Genomic DNA, 23,670 nt, shown 5'->3' with positions numbered 1-23,670 from the left:
ACCTGTCTGTGGAGCCCCGTGTGTGTCTGTGGAGCCCAGTGTGTGCCGGATACAGAAATCCGGGCTGTGCTTTCACTGTCCTAACGAAAATCATTGTCTTATCATCCCTATCTTAGGGACGAGAGAACTGATGCCTGATGTCATTGAGAAACTTGTCCCAGGTCACATTTAGCAATCTGATGGCAGAGCCCAGGCTGGGAACCCTTCCTGTCGTCTAACTCCCACCCACTGAGCATCTGGGATGTGCCCAGGACAGTTCTAGACACTGGCAATTAAGGGGTGAACAAGGCAGCCAGAGCCCTACCCTCCTAGAGCCCACTTTCTAAGTGTGGGTGTCGGGGGGGGGTGGTGGCAGACAGACAGCAAGCACAAATCAATACGATCATCTCCAATAGCGATAGTGACTTTTCCCCCCGAGCCTCGCCGTACAGCTTTTGGATACCCTCCAATGCCAAGCTGAAAAAAAATCCATGATCATAACACAAAACCCTGATTGTTAAGAAGGCAACACACCCACACAGCAGGTCTGTCTGCTGTGTTTGTGCGGCACCTTCCCACCAAGTGCTTGAAACGTGTTAAATAATCATTGCCATTCCACGGCAAGTGCATTTCTCTTTTATTTTAATCCTATTATAGAATTTTTTGATGGCAACCTGCTGTTAGAGTACATCTAACTATGTTAAAGCTCCCCGGGCCCTGAGCATGAAAGAACCTCTTTGGAACACACGCTAGGACAGGTCTACCTTGTTAGCATGGAAATGAAAATAAAAAGCACTGCTCTGGGGCAACGAGGAGGAGGAGGAGGAGGAGGAGGAGGAGGAGGAGGAGGAGGAGGAGGAGGAGGAGGGGTGTTCTAATACCAACACTTAGGAGGTGATCTCTCCTTGTTCTCTCCTTCATGCTTCAGGTGGTAGTGGCTTGATGGTGAGGACTCTTTTCTGTATTCTATCCAGGGCCTGGTGCTGGGTGTTTGAGCAGCGACGACTAGTAATATAACTTGCAACCCTTTAGCTAAAGGTCATATCTTGCTCTTATGCTCCCGTCGCTTTTTTCGGTGCAAGGGAATCAGTAGTCAGGATAACGTACAGGCTCACTCCTGAACTTTGGTGATGTTTCATTAACGAAATGGAAATATATATAATTTAAATATGCAGGTGAACATCTCCCTCCGCCTGCAATTATGCAAATGAAGAGCGGCCCTGGTGTGGCACGAATAACAGCTTCCTAGAGAATCCTGAGTTCACACTCCTTCGACAAAGTTAACATTTATGGGGTTGCTGCCAGAGTTTGTATTTTGATCATCTCACTCTAGAGAATAACAACCCACAGGTAGTACTATGTTGGTAGTAAAAATTAGAAATTATCCAGGGCACCTGAGCCTTCTGGGCCTCGCGTATGCCCAGGAGGATAGATAATGGGTGCTGTAAATAAGATTAATCATTGAAGTCCATTTGAATAAAAGATGGATAGATGTATCTGCTCTCCTTAGTGCTGTGGCGGTGGTGGCAGAGGTGACAATCATGAGGCATCCTTCACGTGTTCTGAGAGGTCGGTTCCTAGAAAATCCGTGCAGGAAAATCAAGTTCTCCTGTAAGGATAATGTCTTATTATGATCTTTGTGGCCTGTGGTACAACGTTAGGACTCAATGTATTTATTGTTCAGGAATCTATGTAAAGGGGTAGAATTTATTAATACCCCACAGATGCTGTTTATGGATTCTTTTTATAGTAACAGCGGAAGTTGTACCAAGGAGATGAGAGCAGATTATTTAAAGGAGTTTAACCAAATCATTCCCATGTCAGTGTGGGGCTGTGTATGTTTGTACACACCCACAAGATTCATCACTAAAAAGGGAGATAAATAGAAATAGAATTCATCTCCTTAAGGGACAGTCGAGAAGACCATAGTGGATGAACCCCTCAACTTGCGGGGTATATACAAAATATTTAACAGCCAGCCAGACATGAGATATCACAACAGATGCTGGCTTTATCAAAGCATTTGTCATAAACAGAAGTCCTGCAACAGCCCACTGGAGGCTCTTCTGCAGATGGGGACATCTATTTACTTACATGCTAAGTGCGTTCTACGATCGTCAGGGACTCTGGGCTAAATGTCAGTGATTCACAGAATAAAATGTTACGGCCTCAGAATCTAGTAAAGAAAATAAAGCGCATGTAAAACGTAATACACAACAGAAAAAAAATACACAACACAATGCATAAATGTCCTAAGACATTTATAACACAAAGGGTTATAGGAGTTAAGAAGAGGGGAATTTACTTATAGCTGGAGGAGCCAGCAATCTCCTCTGCATAGAAGAGACTAGTATTTGAGCTTGATGCTCAGATAGGATTTAGACATCATTATGGACTAACTGTTATTGTTCCTCCGGAACTCATACATGGAAGCCCTAACCCCCAAGGTGATGATAAGTGGAGGTGAAGCCTTTGGGAGATAACTAGGTTTTGATGAGGTCATGAGGTTGAGGCTGCCATGGTGGGATTAGTGCCCATGTAGGAAGGGGAAGAGACCAGAGCTCCCTCTCCCTACCTGTGAGAACACAGCAGGAAGGCAGCTGTCTATAAGGCAGGGAGAGGGCCCTCACTGGGGAACTGAATCTTCTGGACCCTTGCTCTTGGACCTGCCAGCCTCCAGAACGGCAAGAGTAAATGTCTACTGCTTAAGCCACGCAGCTTAACGGTGCTTTGTTATAGCAGCCTGAACAGTCTAAGACAGGTGTGGACGGTCAGGGAAATGAGCATCCCAGAGGAAGGAAAAATGCTAAGTGCCTACAGAGGAAGGAAAGTGAGAGGCAGATTCAGAGAGCCGTTCAGCTTGTCCACAACACAGGACTCATGAAGTCTGGTAATAAGAGGTACGACTGGGACGGTAGATTGGGGTCAGACCATGACAAGCCATGAATGTCAGAGGAAGGTATTTGGATCTGATTCTGCGGCACATGGAGCACAGTCAAAAATTATTTCAGTAGGAGAGTAACACGATAGAGCTTCATCATCAATCAACTCAACAATATTTTAACCTTAACAGGTAATGGTGGCAGCGAGCTGGCCCCAGAATGCCAAGCTCAGCTGAATAAGGTCAGGCAGTGGGCTGCATGCGCCTCTTGCACCTGAGCCTGGAAAAATAACTGCTTATTCAGGCTGTCAGTCACCAAGTCACTGGAAGCATCCTCTGTGCAGGACGACGATGAACTTCATACTTAGCAGCAGGAATTTGCTCTGCCCCACAGCTGTCATCTGGGACCAGGACAAAGAAGAGGCTTAAGAGGATCTGAGAGAGGAGCCTGTAGGCACTCCCATTTGTACTGTATATTTCCGTCAGCTTGGCTGACGAGGCTGGTCAATGTTCATTTTTCTGCATGAAATAGAAAAGCAGAAGTCTGTTGATTTTACGTTTTATGGCTGATCGATGAGGGTCAGAGTGAGGGCTTTGAGACCTGCTGAGAGGGAGGAATTGTGGTGCTTTTGACGGCCTCATTTGTGTTGTGTCTTCTTCTGGGAAAAAGGAAGGTCAAGGTGAATCCCTCTTTCAGACTCCGATGACTCCAGCGGCATCACCCCTGGGCTGAAGAGGCAATGGTGGGGGCGTTGCCAGCCAGGCCAAGCAAGGAGAGGTGACGGTTAAGGGCTTTGAAGAAATGCTGCACTTTTGGCATAGGGACCCCAAACTGCACCTGCGTTTCTGCAGGCTCTTCACTTGCTTTTTATATCCTCGCAGGCTGTCTCTGGAATTGCTGAAAGGTGGAAAATCTGCACACTCCTTGGGCGTTGAGAGAGACCGCAAGGGCAGGGAAGAAAGTGGCAGGAACTCAGGAGACCGGGCTCTCCAGTAACCAGGTACGTGTAATTCTAGCCCCAACCAGGTGCCTTCAGCCAAGCCCCAACTTTATTTCTGTAAAACTACCATCGCTAATAATAATAGCTATGAAGTGTTAAACACCCTCTGTATGGAGTGCTTTACTTGTTGGAAAAAAAAGAAAGAAAGAGAGAGAAAAGAAATGCTTTACTTCAATATGATTGCATTTAACCCTGGGAATAACCTCTAAGCATGTGATTATCGTCCTTATTTTACACAAGAAGTCAAAGCTCTGACAGGTTAAGTAGCTGGTCCAAGGTCACCTAGAAATAAGCCATAGAACAGACTGGAGCCCAGATCCCACCCTCTTAGTAATTGGCCATACTGTCTCCTCTACCTCACTCTTCTCACCTGTGTTATGGGGAAACCCATCATAAGGATCAAAGCCCAGCTAAGCCTCAATGCGGGCAGACAGGCCTTGCAAACCACAAAGGGCTGGGCAAATATAAGACAGCACTGCTATCAAATCCACTCCGCTTCGCCTTTGTTAGGGTCAAACAGGATTTAGACGCAGATGCGTTTCCAAAGGCCAAAATGTTGCATAAAACCAAAGTGTTACCATCAGGAAATTTTCCAAGAGTCGGTGCGCCCGGCACTATGTTCTACGCAGGCATCAGGGAGGGAGAGAAACAGGAGGGCCACCCTGGGATCCACAGAACCCATTTGACTAGGTAAGGAGGTTGAATGGCCACTTGAGCAAAAGCAGGAGACCCACGCAGAGATACATCTGCTCCATTCCACGGAGCAGAACGGAGCCGGCCGGGCCCAGCCCAGCCCAGCATTGCCCTCCTCTCTTCGGCCAGTTGAAGCTTTTTCCCATTGTTCTTGCTCCTACACGGTTTGCATGTGAAAGCAGCGCAGTGTGGACATCATTAAAAGTCTCCCGACTGGAGGCTGGAATGAGACACTGATCGTCCTATTAAGCAACAGATTTCATAAACAAACGCAATTCATCCTGCCTGCAGCCTGACACCGCTGTCGGAGGAGCGCTGCGGAAAATAATGCGGCTGCTCCTGCTCTGCTCCAAGTCCCAGAGGCCGGCGAGCCCCACCAAGTCACAGGGCCCGAGCTCTGCAAACGGCCTGCTGCGGCCACAACCATGCAGCGGAGAAGGAGCCCCCCCCCCCCGCACCTGCACCTGCACCCGCATCCCCCAAAAGCCTGAGTGTCCCGGTGGCTGTTAAACTGCCAGGGCTACAAAGCCATCGGAGCAGCCAACCGGAGCAACGGCCTCCCGAGAAATGACAGATTTAAAGGAAGAAATACCGTGCGCTTGCTTGAGGCGAGTTATTTTAATATAATGCCGAGATGACAGCTCTCCACATTTAATCATCAGACTCCCGATTCTTTTTTTTCCTTTTTTGCCACGACATTAGAATTTCTCACAATTTGGAAACCGTTTCTTTTCTACCCATGCCTGACAGTTGCATGTCGGCAAAAAAAAAAAAAGTCTTGTAAACTTCTCCAATTATTTTTAATAAAATGTAAATGATCTCCACAAGCCCTCTCTCTGCCCACGCCCCCCACCTCCCCCCCCCACAGCCAAGGGAAGCAAATGGGCCGTGCATGTCCCCCCACCAAGAAGGCCTCCTTCTCCCCCCATGCTCCCAACCTGCCACTCAGAAGGCTTGCCTCTCTCTCTGTCACCTACATTATGACCATTTCTTTTTCTGAGGGTGCCTGTGATCAGCTCTGTCAGAGAGACTGTGCATTTGATTATCTGTGCCTAAGTGGGCTGAAGCAGGCTGGCTGCCTCCCGATCAGAAGCTCAGCCACATCTCAGCGTTTGGCAGCCACTAAAATGGACATCAGCCCGAGCCTCTGGTTTGCTAATTCATAACAAGGTTAGGTCTGTAGGATTCTCACACCCTGTTTCTTTTAACGGATCAGAAGCTGAAATAGAGACACGTTATATCTTAATGAAAGATGCACAGCAGGATGGGACCTCAGCCAGGACCCACACCCAGGGTACAAGCGACTCCGAATGTTTCTTCTTTCACAGAACTTTGAGTGTCTACTGTCTGGAGGCCCTGAGGACATGAAAATAAATAAGATATGGGTTCTCCTCTGGAAGAGTTAACAAGGTAATAGAGCAGGGTAGACAGGTAAATAAATAATTTGAGCACAATGTGAGAGGCAACACCAACCAGGGAGGCTCAAGGGGAAGGGAGTGGGGGGCGTCTAGCTGCTGACAGAGCCACACAAGTGACAGGGAAGAGAGAGGGGCCCTTCAAGAGCAGGGCATCTTTGGGGAGGAAAGAGTACAGGCCACTGAATGGAGCGGACATCTGGAAGTGCAGCTGGAAAGAACCATGGTAGTAAAAAGAGGGATGATTTTAGTGGCTTTCTAACTACTGGGGGTCCAATGCCTGTCCCAGAGCAGGCTGGAATATGTTCTTATTTATATGTCAACAATCCTCCTCCCCCACCCCCACCCCCGCCCCCCAAATAAACAGCCTCTTGGCGCAACACCACCCCACTGCATGATAAACCGACCAGGGTAACTTCCAAGGGATAAAGGAGCCCCTGAGACCAAAGACCTCACCTCCAGGGCCTGAGTTACAGGAGGGAACTTTGCTCTCCTTAGAGGAAACTGCAGCAACTCAGCTCCTGACCTCCCGGGCAAGGATCTTCACCTGCCCAGCGGCACTCTGTCCACCTGCAGCCACAGCCCTCGCGCTACTGAGTCATCACCCAGCTGCACCTCATTAACTGCAGTGGGAGCGGAGGGGGGGTGTCTCTCAGAGAGAATGAGGCCGTCATTAATCCCGCTTCCCTGTCACCTGAAGGAGACATGCCGCTCTGCATTCCACAAGAAGAGTAACAAACCTCAGCCAAGGAATAGGTGCCAGGAGCCCCAAGAGCTGTGGCCACCTCCCTCTGATCTCATTTTCACCTATTCTGAGGTGCAAAGCTGGGACTTGGGAATTGGTAGTCTTGATAATAACATGAGGCGTTCTGCAGATCTGGGTTCGCTTCTGGGTTGTATTTGAGGTAAATAATTAGTGCTTCTTTGCAGCGGTCTGAGCTCCAAAGCTCCATCCACTCACCAGAGACAATAAGCGAGGGAAACCGAAGTCCTACTCAACATGTCCATGGAGATGAGCAGCATTCCCTGCTTTCTCCCCAGGATTTGGGGACCATATTTGACGCTGGGCACCTTGCCCAGTACCACTGCAGTGCTAAGAGGATAATTCCTGTACACAGCCCTCTCAGAACACCAGGGTAGGTCATTGCTTTGTAAATGCAAAGCATTATTCCCCAAAAAGGCAGGTGCATGCTTCCCAAGCAATGTGAAGAATCTGGCCCTGCAACCCCTAGCTCCTGTGCTGTCTTTGCAAGGTCTCCTCTCTTCCTTCTCCTGCAATGTACTACACTGAGATACAAATGAAGCTAAAAAGAGTCCAAACTCTTTTTGCAGGCCGTACACTTCAAAGGAAAAGGAAAATCTCTTGAGGTGACCATAGTTATACTACCACAGGTCAGCCATAACCACCACCATACCCCCTCACCACAGGTTCCAAATGAAAAATTTTGAGGGCTATTGAACACACCGCAAGTTTTCAGATCAAATCATGGAAAGTTACTTAGCACAGTTGTCTCCGTAATTGTGATACATTAGAGAAGTGGGTGGTGTTCAGCAGCCCTCAGCCCGGCACTTGCCCTGGCAACGGGGCAGCAGGGGTTGGGATTCTTCACCACAGTCCATTAACACCAGCAGGGAGACGGCTGCCCGACAACCTCATCTGAGTTAGGCTCTGCAGCTTAATCCTATTTGGTTTAATGGATTTGTCTCCCATATCAGAGGGTCATGAATAGATGAGGATAAAACCAGTGCCACGGGGATGCCTCTGAACTGGCCTGGTGTGCTTATCAAGTGGGCAGTCTTCCTCTCTCCCACCCATATGTCCAGAGTGCTAGACTGTAGGCAGTGCGCATCCTCCAGGATCCTTCTTAGCCTAGAAGCAACTAAAGTGTTGCCCCTCTGCAGCCTTCATGGCCCCCTGTCCCCATATCCACGTCCTGCTCCCTGGCGTCATGATCCAAGTCATCAGCAAAGCCCCTGGACATAAGAGGGATTGAAGATGTTCCAACATACACATTTTTTCCTCAGTTCTTCATTCAGCTATGCAAGTGTGAATGCCCTTGTGCTCCCTCATTTTTTATGTAAGAACACAGCATGGAAGGATAAGAAGTATCAAAAGGGATCATAAATCCTGTGCTATGTGCCAGGCAGACAAAAAGTACAGAGCTTGTCATTGTTTTTTTATTCTTCATAACAACCCTGTGAGGGAGCTCTGATTATGATCTCCATTTTGCAGATGAGCAAACTGAGGCCAGAGGAGGAAATTACTAATTATTGACTGTTACTAATTATTGACTGTGGAACTATGGTATCGTTATAACAACACAATAACCATAGTGGTAGCTGCCAGAGTTGAAGGCCTGGAAGTTATCTTCTGGAGCAAAGAACTCAAATTCCAGAATCAGACAGACCTGGGTTAAAATTCCAACTCCACTACTGATTAGCTATGCAATCTTATGCCATTTTCTTAATGTATCTGGGCTTCAAGATAACTGCACCTGAGATTGATTTTTGTAAGAATTACACATGAAAAAAATATACGATGGGCTTAACTCAGCATATGCATCTGTCCTGTCCTTTCTCTGTCCCTGATTCAGTTACACGGCTCATGAACCACAACATTGGCTGGTGAATTGCTTGTGGTCACCCAGTGCCACCTTATGGTGATTTTAGATCTCATTATTAAGATGTACAAATGAAAGTGGTGGGGCAATATGCCCACTGTCATTTCTACTCAAGAATGGGCATAAAATAACTACATGAATAATCAAAATACCTAGTATGGTTATCTGTGCATTATATATATATATATATTTACAGAAAAAAATCTCAATCAGAACCCAAGGTGGAATCAGTTAGCTAGTATTTCTTCTCTCTTAAAGACCTAAAGAATTATGAAATAAGAACAATGAAACAAACCTTCCTAAAATAGAATGTGCTACCTGGTAAAGTCATGAGCTCCCTGTTCACTGGATATAATCAAGCAAAGTTCGGGCAATCAACTGGAAGAGATTTTGTAAAGGGGATTAATGCATAGGCCAAAAGTTGGATGAGATCAGTGATTTTCAAACTTTTTAGCAGCAGAAGATGAAAGGATAAAAATGGAGTTGCTCAGGGTCGAGAGAGGTGGGAAGCTCTGAGTTCCCCCTACCACCACCACCCCGCCATGAAGGTGCTGAGGAATCCCTATGAAGTCTTAGGGCTTAGGAATTAAGGCAGTAAGAAAAGCCTACATTCACATACTATCTTGCAGTTTACAAAGTCTTCCTGGATATGTGTGTTATATTACAGCACAATATGTGATGATGTGAGTCCAGGTGTGCTTTATGGGAACTGGACACTTGATCACCCAAATAAGGTGAGCAGTGAAATGATTAAATTGTAACCGGAGTGATATTCTGGGGCCAAGGGAGAAAGCCCCTGGAGGGTGTGGATGGAGGGGTTGAGGAGGGGATATGAGAAACTGGCATCCTGGGTCTCCTGCCCAGGAGGAGGGGTATGTTTCCAGGAAGAACTCTTTGTCTTTAAACTCCCTACAAGTTCTGAGGCCCCAATTAGGCAAATGGCCCAGAAAAAGATAACATAGAACACAGAAGTCATTTTTTGGCAATAAACACTCACAACTAGAGTTTTGCAGCATGTACCCTATAGGAAAGTGATATCCCAAAGTCCAGCATCACTGATAAATCTGTGCAGTAATAAAGCTGAATCGCAAAGTGGCAAGAATTATAGCAATATGGTTCATGGAAGCTCATATTTGAAGTGGAAATTTTGTGCAACCACAGATAAGCTGGATTTTTCTGCAATTTGCAAATTAGCCCCAGTTACATAAGGAACTTGTCATTCCCCTAAAAAGCAGGCCTAGAGCTCTGAACTGCATTAACCAAAGCTCTTAATTGCAACCATGCAATCCAGTAAGGCTAAACAAAAATAAATTTCATATTGCATACACATATTATTCACAGAATCACTGGGAGGCTGAAGAAAAGGTAAACAGATCATTCTGGGCTGAGCTTTCAAGAATTATTCTCAAAATTCATAGCTCAGAACAGGGCCACCAAGGCAGCTGCTGTGATGGCAACCCACTCCTGAACCATAAAGCCTCTGCCATGATCAGTGACAGTAAAATGGATCAATTCCAAATGAAAGCCTCACATGTGTGCCACCAATTAATGGAACATCAGCTCACACAGAGCCCCAGCAGCAAGAGAATCTGGAAAATTTTGACCATTAAGTGTTCCATTCTCTTAACAACAGGAAGGTACTTCCAGAAGGGGGTTGGAGCAAGCATAGAGCAAACCAGTCCATAGTGTCCTCCCCTGAACCAAGACAAAAATCAAAACAAATAGGATTTGGGCAAGGACTCAAAAACTTAGAATTCTCTTAGCTACTTTTGGCTAAGAGTTCCAGTTGTCACTTACTGAAAGGAGACTGGAATTAACACAAAGTCATACCTTGGACTATTATCCAGGTATATCCATATTTGCTATATTATGTTTGTTTGCTCCAACTTTGATCGTGAGCTCTAAGTATTTTGCTCTAGAATGTAGCTAAACAATTCTTATCTGGTCCTTTCACTGCCAACATGAGATCCTGAATTGAAAGAGCCCTTCCAGATGGAGGCAGCATGGCAAGTTTGAAAAGTGAAGGCCTTTGGAGTCAGAAAACCCAAAGTCTGAATTCTTCATCAGCACGTCCATAAGTTAATGGCAGTTTGTTAATAACTCTGAAGAAGGTTCTATTTCCCCTTCAGTAAAAATCAAGATGTTGTTGCCCACCTTGGAAGTCATGGTGATAACTGAGTCAATAGTTCTTAAAACTGTCTGGCACAGAGCAGGTTCTCAGTAAATGGTGTTTTCCCCACACCTGTTCTTACCAGTTACCCAAAGAAGTCCTAACTAACAATTGTACAAAAGTTCTGTGTGGCTACAAATAAACCAACCTGATAAGGATAAGTAAGTGGTGTCCATTATGAAATGATACCTGAATTAAACCTCTTCCCAGTTGAGTGTGTCCTCTGACTGAAAAACAATCCCTTATGTCCACAATTATGTCTGCAATGAACACCCAAAGATTGAGATTTTTCAGGCAACAAAAAAATGACTTCAAGTAACCTTTTTTCTTTTTTCTTTCTTTCTTTGTTTCTTTCTTTATTTCTTTCTTTTTCTTTCTTCCTATCTTTCTTTCTTTTACTAAAGTGGCAAAATGGCCCCCCATTACTTTTAGAAAGAATTCTAACAAGAGCATGGACTCTCCCTTCTGGGAAGCAGACCATACGATACAGTAGGAATGGCTGAGGATTTATTGGGAAATTGTATCTATGAAAGGTAAAAGGGGGAGGAAGCAGGGCAGGGAAAGTTTTCAGTCTACAGTGCAGATCTGACCTCTGAGAAAGGAAAGGGCAGAAGAAGGAGGATTGGGCAGAGAGAGCCTCAGAACATGCAGCAGTCCTGACAAAGTCTTTGCCCACATCAACTCCAAAGCGAAGATTTTTCCTGACATCTGTGATCTGGTATCCCCACCATACCCAGTCCTTGGTTGGGGGCTGCTCGGGAGGAGTTGGTCCCACTTTTCCAAGCCAAGGAGACCCTGATTGCAGCAACAATGGAAGCTGGTCAGCTAACTGAATGTCTTCAACTCAAGAACAAGTTTTTTCTTGAACGGAGATCCAAGTAGCCCGTCTTCATGCTTGCCATATCTTAAAAGTGATTGAACATTGATTACACAAACACCATCATAGACAAACACTGTTGTATTCAAACACTATCACGTGAGAACTGAAGGTTTACTATAATTGGAGGTTGTTGATTTCCTCACTCAATAAATACTGTAAAAAATACTTACTTTCAGCCAGGTACTAGCCTAAGCACTGAAGTTCTGACACAGATTGAGAATAAGACCCCTGCTCTCAGGAGGCTTACATTTCTGTGAGAAAGAGGCAGAGAAACAATGCTATGTACTAACAGTGTGTGAATTCTTGCATTTAGATAACTTTAAATTGGGTGGTGACAGAAGGAGGTGATATTTGAATCACGAAAGGACACCAAATATGCAGCGTTCTTGGGGAAGCTTAATGCCAGCGGAGTCAACAGCTGGCATGCGGAACAGGAAGATCCATTCACCAAATCCCAGTGAGGATTTCCACCATGTACAGGATGTCAAAAATTACAACACTGCCAACCACCAAAAGTACACATCCTACTGTGTCTTTTATGGGCTCCAAGTTGCCAAGAAGGTCTCAACATACAAGGCAGTGGTTGGGACAACACTTTACTCACAGAAAGAAGAACTGCAGCAAGACTAGCATCTGCAATGTGCCCCATCTCCCTTGGCCAGTGGGCCCTTCCTCGTAGCTGACACAAGGTGATGGACTGCACTCCTCTTGGGCTACAGATGAAGACCCCCTTCCCTTCTCACAAGTAGAGGGAGCTGATATACTACTGGGGCTAGCCAGATGCCATATGAGGTATATACCTGAGCAATACAAGTTCATTGCAAACCCAGAAAAGGGGAAGCTTTCTCCTAATAGGAAAGAAGAATCTGGAGCTAAGTGACAGCTTGGCAGCTAGCTTTCATATAAGGGAATGTTCCAGGCCCAGAGTGCTGATTGAGCAATACCTGAGAGGAGTGGAGGTACAAAACCATAAGGTAAGAATAAACATGGATAGGGATGCCTTGGTGGCTCAGGGGCTGAGTGCCTGCCTTTGGCCCAGGGCATGATCCTAGAGTCCCGGGATCGAGTCCCACATCTGGCTCCCAGCAGGGAGCCTGCTTCTCTCTCTGCCTATGTCTCTGTCTCTGTCTCTCAATCTGTTTCTCATGAATAAATAAAATCTTTAAAAAAAAAGAATAAGCATGGATAGAGAACTCTTAGGATCTCTGAATCTGATTGGGCAAGGGAATCAAAATCATTAAAACCACGGTTAACGCTGGAATTTTGGCTTTAGTACCTAAGAAGTAACTAAGAAGGTGGTGGTTCCATTATTGAGATGGAACAACTAATAAATTCAATGGAGAGGAGGTCAAGAATTCTATTTTATAAATAGATTGGATATCTACTAGATACTCAAAAGCATAAAATGATATAGGGAAGAAGGAGGAAGGAAGGTGGGCAAGAAATAGAAACTTATTTTGATCTGATTTCTTCTTTCCTCCCGCCCTCCCTCCCTCTTTCTCTCTCTCTCATTCCCTCCCTCTCTCTTCTTCCTTTTGCCTCCTCCTTTCCACCTTACTCCCTCCCTTCTCCCTCCCTTCTTCCTTTCCTTTCCTTTCCTTTCATTTCCCTTCCTTCCTTCCTTCCTTCCTTCCTTCCTTCCTTCCTTCCTTCCTTCCTTCCTTCCTTCCCATCTTTCTCTCTCTTTCAACCTACTTAGAAGCCATCCTCCAAAAGTCATCATCTTTGGATAGGGAATAATACTAAGGACCCACATACCAAGTGACTCTAAAAGACACTCTGGCACCTCAATTAAAACTCTTCCTTTAGACACAGGCATTAACAGGAGATGCGCTGAATGCCTAGTTGAAGGTCTGAAGTTGCCAAGTCCTCCTACAGCTATTCCATTCTTCAGAGGTTCAGATTCAGGGGACAGTGTGTGTCAATGCCAGGACGGCTGAACCTCAGACAGCCACCTACTGTGGTAGTCATGCATCCTATGAAGCCATCAGGCAAAGCTGCCCACAGGCTCAAATATCAGCCACAGCTTTGCTCTCCACAGACAAGGGTAGCAAGCACAGCTTCAAAGACTCATCAGCCATATCCCTTTCCACTGCTGTCCATGTGTACTCAGTGTGCCAGGGGACTGTCTGCCTAACGCTTGAAATTATGATGCAGAGATCCACATAGGCCATTAATAGGTAAACCCAAACTTGTCACTAAGAACATGGAAACCCGCCTGTAACTGGTCAAGGGCTACGCCTGGTTAAGAAAGTATTTGTTATGTTTAGGTATTTGAAGAAACAGATATCTTTGGCATGTTGAAGCATTCCCACTTCCCCCTTCTGCTTATGCTTATTTTCATGATGTGAGTCCATATGAATGAAGAGCCCATAATAGAAACTGCTGATGGATGAAAATTAGTGCTTCTCAAGTGCATCAGCTCCATGAAGCTCTGAATTAAATACATGGGGGGGGGGTGTAAAGTATTTATCCCATTCTAGGAGAATGGTTTGGCCAACCTATTAAAATGGATAAACCCCACTAACACAAAGTCACAGATACTTATCTTGGTGGCTATCTGTAGTGGCTTTGAAATTATTTATAAAACCAAATCAATCCAAGTGATGGCCAGACTGCTCCTTTCCACAGGAAGATTTCAGGCTTCTTTCCCAACCTTTTCCAAGGCGTGAGTTTCTTAAACTCTTGTGATCAGGTTACTCATGACAGAGGATGATTAATTCTGATCCCTTTACAATTTGGAACTTCAATGAAATCTTCCCATTTGTCACCTCTTTAACCCAGCACAGATTTGACGCCTCTCAGATTAATTTTGGTGATGAATCCGATTTCAAAGAACATTCATCCAAAGTTGAACTCGTGCACCTGCTAATGTATTTCAGTACTTTTACTAATAGCTTTAGAGAGCTTTTTAATTTATATTTCACTGTATATTAAGATATGCTCCTTCAGTTCGCCTGCCTTTCCGTGAGAACATTTTTCATATTTCAGATTAGGACACCAAACACTAGAACTAAATGGATGAGATCATTTTAAATATTATGCAGATACCCACGCAGGTCAGGTATTTTAATATTTTCTCATCTCTAATTTATTTCTGTACTTGTTGAATGTGGCTTCTCATATGTCCTTTTAAGTATCTTCTTAATTTTAATGACATTTTAGAAAATTATTTGAGTATGTTCCATGAGAAGACATTTTTATGTAACCGGAAAAGGCCATAGGGGTAATGAAGTAGAAACTATTCTGGTTTGGAGTTTTTAGCACAATAAGGATGCATAATGCTGCTATCAGTATGTTTGCTGGCCTTGGGCAAATCACTTAACCTCTGTGGAAAATGGGTCAGTTGATGTTCATCTCATCGCCATTTTTGAGACAAACCTCAGAGTCATCATCTATCCTGAATTATCCCACATGTCATGTGTCTTCAACTTCCCCTGTCCCCACTGTTTTTCTTTCCCCATCATTTCATCCCTACAATTCCTTTCCTATTCAAGCCCCTATCACCCTTGGCTGCTACACATCCTACTCAATCTTCCATCACCAGTCCCTTCTCCTAAGACCCACAGGTTCCTCTAAGATTCAGATCTGATCACACCATTCACTTGCCAACAAAACAAACCAACTAGCCCACCCTTAGTGGCTTCCTTCCCTACAGGAGGGTCAGCTCAATTCAATAACCACTTCTTGAATATCTCTCAAATGCCAGGAGCAACTCAGCTAGACAACAAAAGACCTTCAAAAGCTACTGGCTGAACCAAAGTTGAGAATCAGATGCACAAATACTGGAGGGAAACTCTCTGATCAAGTACCTGTTCTCATTAACTTACATGTATTCAGGGATTTTTTTTTTTAATTGACAAAAGAAAGGGGAAGAAAATGGAGCATAATCATGAGTTTGGGTAATACTGGAAGATAAAGTCAGAGGAGACAAAGGGGTGGCAAATGTCTCCCCTTGGGGCCTTGGGGATAACTTTGAGGCCTAATAAGAAGAGTTTAGGATATAAGCTGAACCATGTTCAGAGGTATCTGTAAGATTCTAGTCTCTTTCATGCACAAACATACACTCACGTGGGAAGGAATGAAGAAATGTTATTAAAAAAGAGAGCCTGAGCTATTCACACTGTCCCTTTCCCAGTCATAGATCATAGGTCAGATTTGGCACCTTGAGAGTTGAGGGTGGCCACCAGCCAAGGTGTCTTGGTTAGGCAGAGAATGTTCTGGGTGCAGTCAGCAGTGGCAAGCTCAAGAGCCTCGATGAAAACACCGGAGCAGAAGAATAGAAGCTGTCGATTCAGAGTCCATAAGAGGCAGATGCCATGCTGGGGTAGGGGATGCCCAGAAATACCTGGGAGAGACTTTAGCACACCCTGAAAGATTGGATAAGAATAAAAACCCATCAGAATCAAGATGGTAGAGGCACCTGGGTGGCTCAGCCGGTTAAGCATCTGCCTTCTTCAGCTCAGGTCAGAATCCTGAGATCAAGTTAATATCAGGCTCCCTGTTCAGCAGGAAGATTGCTTCTCCCTCTACTCCTCCCCCCTGCTTATAGTCTCTCTCTCTCTCTCTCTCTCTCTCTCTCTCTCATGCTCTCTTCATAAATAAATTAATTTAAAAAATCTTTTAAAAAATAAGTAAAGAAAGAATCCAGATGGTAAATGCTACCATGACCCCATTGCACTCACCAGCAGGAAAGATCTGGAACATTCCCATGGCAGGCTCGTCTCCCTCCACACTCTATCCTTGGTCTTTTGTGGATAACCGATGCCCCTAGCAACTGGAGCCCTGTGTTCACATGCTTTTTTCTTATGATACCACTCCCTCTCTACCCTGGGTTGTGATAGCACATTCATCCTACAAGGTTTACCTCATTTGTCAGCTCTTCCATTAAGCCCTCCCTTCTCCCAACTTCATCATCTCTCCTAAAACCCTCCAGGCAGAATCAATCACTCTCAACTGGCCCCCTACCACTTGCACATACACTGTGCTTTCCAATTACATTTTTGGTCATTGTTTATGTGGCAATTCTGGCCCTAGGCTGAAAGGCAGAGGCCAAGCTTATTTAGTTTTATGCAAACAAACAGCAATCTGGAGTCTATCCACACACTGCCCCCAGTGCTCCATACTTCCTGACCCTGCAGGCATGGGTTAGGTACCTCTCCTATTGGCTCCAGTGCTCTCCATCAGTTTACCCCCCCACTGGCACACTTATCACACTAGCCTACCTCCTCCACAATAACTGTATGTCTCCAGTGTCCACAAGTGATTATCGCATGACAGGCAGTGAATGGTAATTTAGTACATAAAGGAACTCATCGAATGACTAAATGATAGAACAAATAAATAAGAAGTGGGGGAAAAGGGCGTTCATCATGTTTATTCTTAGTGTAAATTTCTGTAAATATTCCTAAAAGACTGGAAAGGGTCATTGAGAGAAATTGATTTTTTTAAAAATAAATCACTCAAATCCTTTTTAAATAGAATTTGAATGCCAGCTTTGTGGTTTTGTCTGTGTGAGCAAAGAGCAGGTCACTTTCTCTTCTAAGGATCACCTTCCTTATCTGCAAAGTGAGGAGATCCAACTATTGGCTAGAATTTATTGTGCCTTCCTTCTGTACAAGGAGCCATGTTAACCACATTAATTGCATTGTCTTATTTAATCCTCAGTAAATCCATAAAGTCCAAACTATATTTTCTATTAGAGAATGTAAATAATCTGCTCAAGGTCACAGAACTCTGGAAACCCCAGCCGAGCTGTGCCTGATGCCAAAGCCCAAATGCTCAAGTTCTGCCCCTACCTATTGTAAGATGCCTTTTGTTTCCAAATTTCATAAATTCTATTATGTTAAGAAATGCCCATGGCCTTAAACATATGCCAGACCAGTTGTGAGTCTCTTTTCTCACCCTACAGCTATAGAAGTTTGCAAAGAAAAGGTATCATAGTTCATTATGGTAGTAAAATAATACACAGTTTACTCCTTTGTAACATTGGGATCACACATGGAACATTAATGGTTCCAATCTTATACTGAGCATGCACTTTGGAAGGACCTGTGCACATCCAAAATGGCTAATTAAAAAGAGAACAGGTGGAAGCAACCGAAGTGTCCATTGACAGATAAATGGATAAACAAAATGGAATCTTTCTGGGCTTTAAAAGGAAGGAAATCCTATCACGTGTTACAGTATAGATGAACTTTGAGGCTATCATGCTAAGTGAAATAAGCCAGTCACGGAAAAGACAAAGAATGTACAATTCTACATATGAGGTACCCCCAAGTAGACAAATCTGTAGAGACAGAAAGTAGAATGGCATGGGCTTGGGGGAGGAGAGAATGGAGAGCTGTCATTTAAAGGGTATAGAGTTTCAGATTTGTAGGAGGCAAAGAGCTCTGGAGATGGGTGGTGGCACTGATTGCACAATAATGTGAATGTACTTAACACTACTGATCTATACACTTCAAAATGGAAAAATGGTGAATGTGTATTTTACTACAATTAAAAATCTTAAAAAAAAAAACAAGTATATCAGTTACTCAAAAAAAGGGGCGGGGGAGGAACCAAAATCACCTCCAAAATTCCAATCACTGTCAGATCACTTCACCCTCAGGGATCAGATCACTTCACCCTCAGGGATCAGATCACTTCACCCTCAGGGACTGGATGAGGCTCAAGTGAGTTTTGACGGGGACAGATCTTCATAGGATGAATCTGGGTAGATGCAGGAGCAGCAGGAAGGACTCTGAGAGGAGGAACCCAATTTTCCTGTGTGTGCTTTTTTTAAATTTAGAATTAAATCAGTTACTTCAGTACCATGTACATACAATCTAAACAAAGTTAATTAGTTCAGGAGCTGGGTTTTCTTTCTACTTTTCCATTCTTCTTGGTAAATAACTAGATGTGTGATCCCAAGCAAGTCCCTTAACCTCTCTGGAGCTTCATTTCTTTATGTAAAATAGAAAGGAACAGGACAGGAGGGCATCTAATCTAAAATCCTGGTTTGATGCCAAATTACCTGATCTCCTCCCCTTCCACCACCCAACCAGCTCACCACCACCCAAAATATAATTTGACTTATCTTTCTTCCTTTCAGTATTTCAAGTTTTCCTCAAGCAAATCGTCTCATTAAATGGAAAATACTTTTCTACATTGTGATGGGTGAATTTTTTTTTCTTTTGGCCTAAGACCCATTCTTTTCATTAATACAATCACATACTTTGTTTCTATTTAAATGATAAAAGAAAAAAAAAACAAATTACTTCCTTGCTCCTATTTCTCTTCCTCAAAGTCACCAAATGTTTCATTACCCTGTAGACTTCCTTAAAGAAAAACTGAGGAGGGTGATAAGATGAAATGTTTTCTTTCTAAATTCTTTTGTAACTTGAAAGGAAATAAATTGTACTAAGAAAGCCTTTCACTTATGGTCTCTATTTTAAACATCTTGCAATAGAAAAAAATAAAACTTTTAAAACAAAGAAAAATGTAGTCTGTTCCATAATAATAGGATCTACAAGGCAACAGACTATAGGAGCAGGAGAACTGAGTTTCAGCTTTTTACTTTCTTACTTTTTCCCTATAAAATTAAAAACAAACAAACAAAAAACAACACAGTGGCCATAACCAGAGTTGATATATTCAGCTGCTGTGCATAGATACAGCCATGTCTTGTTCACAGCTGGCCCCAGCTCCATGGATTGAGCCACCAGTCCTGTTTGATCACATGGCTGTTCTGATTGATTAGTATCCATGCCATACAGTTGTTAAATATTTCATTACTGCCCCTGCCTGTAATTCAGCAATAGAAATGCTGTGGTTGCTGACTTGTTTATTTGGAATAAGTAACAGAGTGATACATGATGAGTCAAGGAAATGAAGAAGGAAAACAGAAGGGAGGCGTAAAAAGAGGCACACTTGCTATTTCACACTTATCACATACAGATTCTAGGAATTAGATTTTCAAATTAACATGCTTTGTAAGCTGTGATGCACAGGACTCTCTATTCCCTAGACAAATAAACTGAATTAAATAATACCTTGTTCTCATTCTGTTTACACTACAGTTTATTATATTTGAACTAGCACAGCCTGGTTGTCAAAAAACCTAAACAGTGGAGTGCTCAGGATAGCATAAACCTGCCTTCTGTCAGTGAATTGTTTGTCCCTGATATTTAAATAGCATTTTCCAGGGCATCGATGAACCCTTTGGTGTCTGGGAAAGAGTAATTTATTACCTGGAAATCCAGATTTATTTACCTCCCAAAGATGATGATTTTGCATTTAGGAAATAGTGTAGGTCGTTCATCAAAAAATTTGACCAACGTTACCTTCATTTTGTTTAAAAGATTTCTCATGATTATGTAAAACATCATCTTTGACACATTGAATAATCTGTAAGAAAGAGTCCTCTGTTGCCAGAGGGAAGATGGCAGGAGGGTGGGGGAGAATGGATGGGTGAAATAGATAAAGAGGATTAAGAGATACAAACTTTCAGTTAGAAAATAAATAAGTCACAGAGATTAAAAATATAGCCTAGGGAATATACCTAATAATATTGTAAAAATGACACAGATAACAGATGGTAACCGCACGTATGATGGTGAGCACTAATGTATAGAATTGTCAAATCACTATGTTGTACGCCTGAAAATAATATAACATTGTATGTCAACTGTATTTCAATAATAAAAGAAAAGAGTCCTCTATAACTGCTAAGCTTCTATGGACTTCTCCAACTTCCAAACCGAAAAATTTATCACCATGTCTTAATTCACACATTACCTTATTCCCAGTTAAATGTTTCAAAAATTATAAAAATACAATGAGTGAGTAATGAGAGCAAGGCCATATGGAAAGCCATCCCCCAGTGCCCAAGGGAAAAAAAAAGATGTATCTAATAAAATACCACATATTTCTGTTTGAAATAAAAAGAAATGGAAAGAAGTAAATGTAATCAGTGACATAGTGCATTTTGTCTGTTTGATAAAAATGTATTACTTGGTTAGAAGAAGCACTCTTCTTGGAACTGAGGCTAGAGAGAAACTCTTTGGTGGATCTTTTAAAAAGACAGCACTGCGTATGTGAACCACATTCTCAAAAAACACCCTCATTAAAGACTTAGACTTCTTGGACTATGATAGAGGAGATTGCATCAGACCAGCCTTCCTACTGAGAACTTTCACAAAATGGATAAAATGCAAAAACATCCCCGTGTTGGCATCAAAAGCAATTGGAGCGGCCACAGCAGGATCTTGGACAAAAAAAAAAAAAAAAAATGCATAAGGAAGGAAGCCAACATTTTGCCACATTTCCCCTAAAATGTTTGCTAATTTCTAAATTTCTCAAGATGCAGAGCCAAGAATACAGCAGTATTTAAATCAGGCACCAATGCAGGTAAGCTTGGACAAGTACAAATTTCCAGGGGCAACCCCCTGAGTACAGCTCCTCTAGTGAGATTGACAACCTATGAACTAAAGACACACATTATCTGCCCCCACCCCCTCCCCTCCACATACAATAGTAGTACCAAGGCACTGTAAATACAATAGACACTGACATTCAAAGGTGACAGCCAGATGGTCCGGGCAAGAGACATAAGGGGATGAGAGTACACAGCAGCCACTGATCCAAAGCAATTCTGAAATCTATCTGGGCATATGTCACCAGTTCCTTGATTACAGCTCAGTTGTGGAAGCTGTTTTCCAAGGCTCTTGGTTTCACCCTCTGGAATTTTGTCTCCTCCCTCTTGGATATTGATTCAAAACTTCCTTTTCCACAAGAAATGGTCCCTACTTGCAGCTAACTAGCTGTCTCAGCCTGCTTCCTGCTCATATAAGGTTAAAGACTCAAAGGCTCTTTTCATTTTGAACTACCTCCATCCCTTATAGTCCAAGCTTATGATGCTCTATCAATACAATTCTCTTAAAGATCACTGGTTTTCCTATGAATAGTACTGGGATTCACTCCTGTAGACAAAAGGCCTACTCCCAGGTCTTTCTGATATAGACCCTAGTCTTTCTTGTGCTGAAAGTCAAGATGCTAATGAGCAACAACCTTAAGATTCTAAGAAAATTTTGTCCAGTTCTAACAGTCTGTAACACGCATCCTTGAATCTTTCTGAAATCCTAGCGATGTGTCGTACGTCTGCATCCTTGATATAATCTTTATCCTAAGATCAAGTCTTGTATTAAGAGCTTTTGGAATATGGGGAGCTGGGAATAAGATACAGCTTTATTTTTACACTTAGTAAGCCCTGGGTCCTTTATATTTTTTCTAATTTCTGCTTGAAATGATAAAAGTTCCTCCTCAGTATCTCTCTCTCTTTCTCATATAAAACTTTATCATACATAGTTAAAAATAATCAATTAGCACTTTTTTTTCCAATTAGCACTTTTGACATTCTTTCTGGAAATCTCTTTACACAGGTTCACTATTTCATTAAGTACATTTTCTGTTGTTCATGTTACCTCAGGCAACAGTTGCCTGTATTTTCTGCCACATTATATGAGTTGCCTTTCCTCTAGCCTCTTGTAATAGCCTCGTCATTGTTCTACCCAGTCCATCAATAATTCCTGTGAGGATCTTCTAGTGTTCCCCTACATCATGATCCCAAAGTTGATGCCACACACTTCAAGGTTTTGTTTCAACCATACCTTACTTCTACGTATTACTTTCTTTTGAATTTATTTATATCCTAAATGATTTATTCTCAGCCCTCATAGTTCAGTGGATTGACCAACTTCAGCTACACAGTTCTTGCTTGGTGTCTCATCTAGTTACAGTCAGACAGTGGTAGGGCTGCGGTCATCTGAAAGTTTAACTGGGTTAGATTTCCAATAACTTATTCACTCTTATATCTACATCCTAGATATTCTCTCTCATTCTTTCATTCTCTCTCTCTCTCTCTCTGTCTCTCCAATGGCAACTCATCTTCCAGCACCTTTCAGGGCCCTCCATGTGGCTTATCTATCTTATAGCATGGCAGCCCTAACCCCCAATGTGGCTGTAATTGGAAATAGGGCACTTCTTGACAGCAAAAGCCTCACAGGGAACATACTGAGAGTGAGTGTTCCAAGAAGCCAACTGAACAGCAAGACTTATGACTTAGTTTCAGAAGTCAAATAGTGTCAAAGATGATGTATCTGTTGGTCAGAAGTGAGTCACAGGGCTATCCTATATTAAAGGGGATTGATATAAGGGCAAAAATACTAGAAGCACAATTCATTAGAGGGACATCTTTGGAGACTAACTCATACAGTAAAACCATTGAAAAACAAAGAGAAAACTGAGAAAAGCAGTCAAATAAACTATGACATATTACCTTCAAAGGAGCAACAATACAACTGACGCTGACTTTTCAAAAATGAAATGATGGCATCCAGAAGATAATGGGATTGCATTTATAAGTGCTGAAAGAAAATAACTGCCAGCCTGGAGTTATATTTCTAACAAAAGTGTCTTGCAAAAATGAAAAATGTAAAAAGATATATTTTACAATAGCATCAAAGAACATCAGATTCCTAGAATTAAATCTGAAGAAATATGTGCAAGACTTCAACACTGGATGAGAGACACTTTAAAAGACTTATAGATTCAGAGAAATCAAACTGAAAAATTCAAGCCAATGCCTGATAAAATTCACTGATTCTTCTTATGGAAATGAAAAGAGCCCAAAATAAACAGAGTAATCTAAAGAATACAGCTGGGGTTTTATTTGACCATATATCAACTCCTATTATAAGGTCAGGGTAGTAATGATGCAGAGCTGGACAAATTGACCTGTGGAACTTGAGACATCAGAAAAAGACCCACACATACATGGTCACCTGATTAGTAACAATTGCAAAACTGCAAATTCAGCAGGAAGAGATTTATTTTTTTTCAATGAATGATGCTGGATCCATTGAATGTCTATATGGGGAAAAAATGTGACTTGAGCCCTGTCGTTGACTAAATTGCTTCCTCTCCTCCCCCAAATTCTTATATAGAAGCCTTAAACCCCATTGTGGCTATATTTGGAAATAGGGCCTTCAA

Source organism: Nyctereutes procyonoides, unplaced genomic scaffold, assembly GCF_905146905.1.
Source record: "Nyctereutes procyonoides isolate TBG_1078 unplaced genomic scaffold, NYPRO_anot_genome, whole genome shotgun sequence".
Lineage (NCBI taxonomy): Eukaryota > Metazoa > Chordata > Mammalia > Carnivora > Canidae > Nyctereutes > Nyctereutes procyonoides.
Note: the sequence above shows the minus strand (reverse complement) of the source record.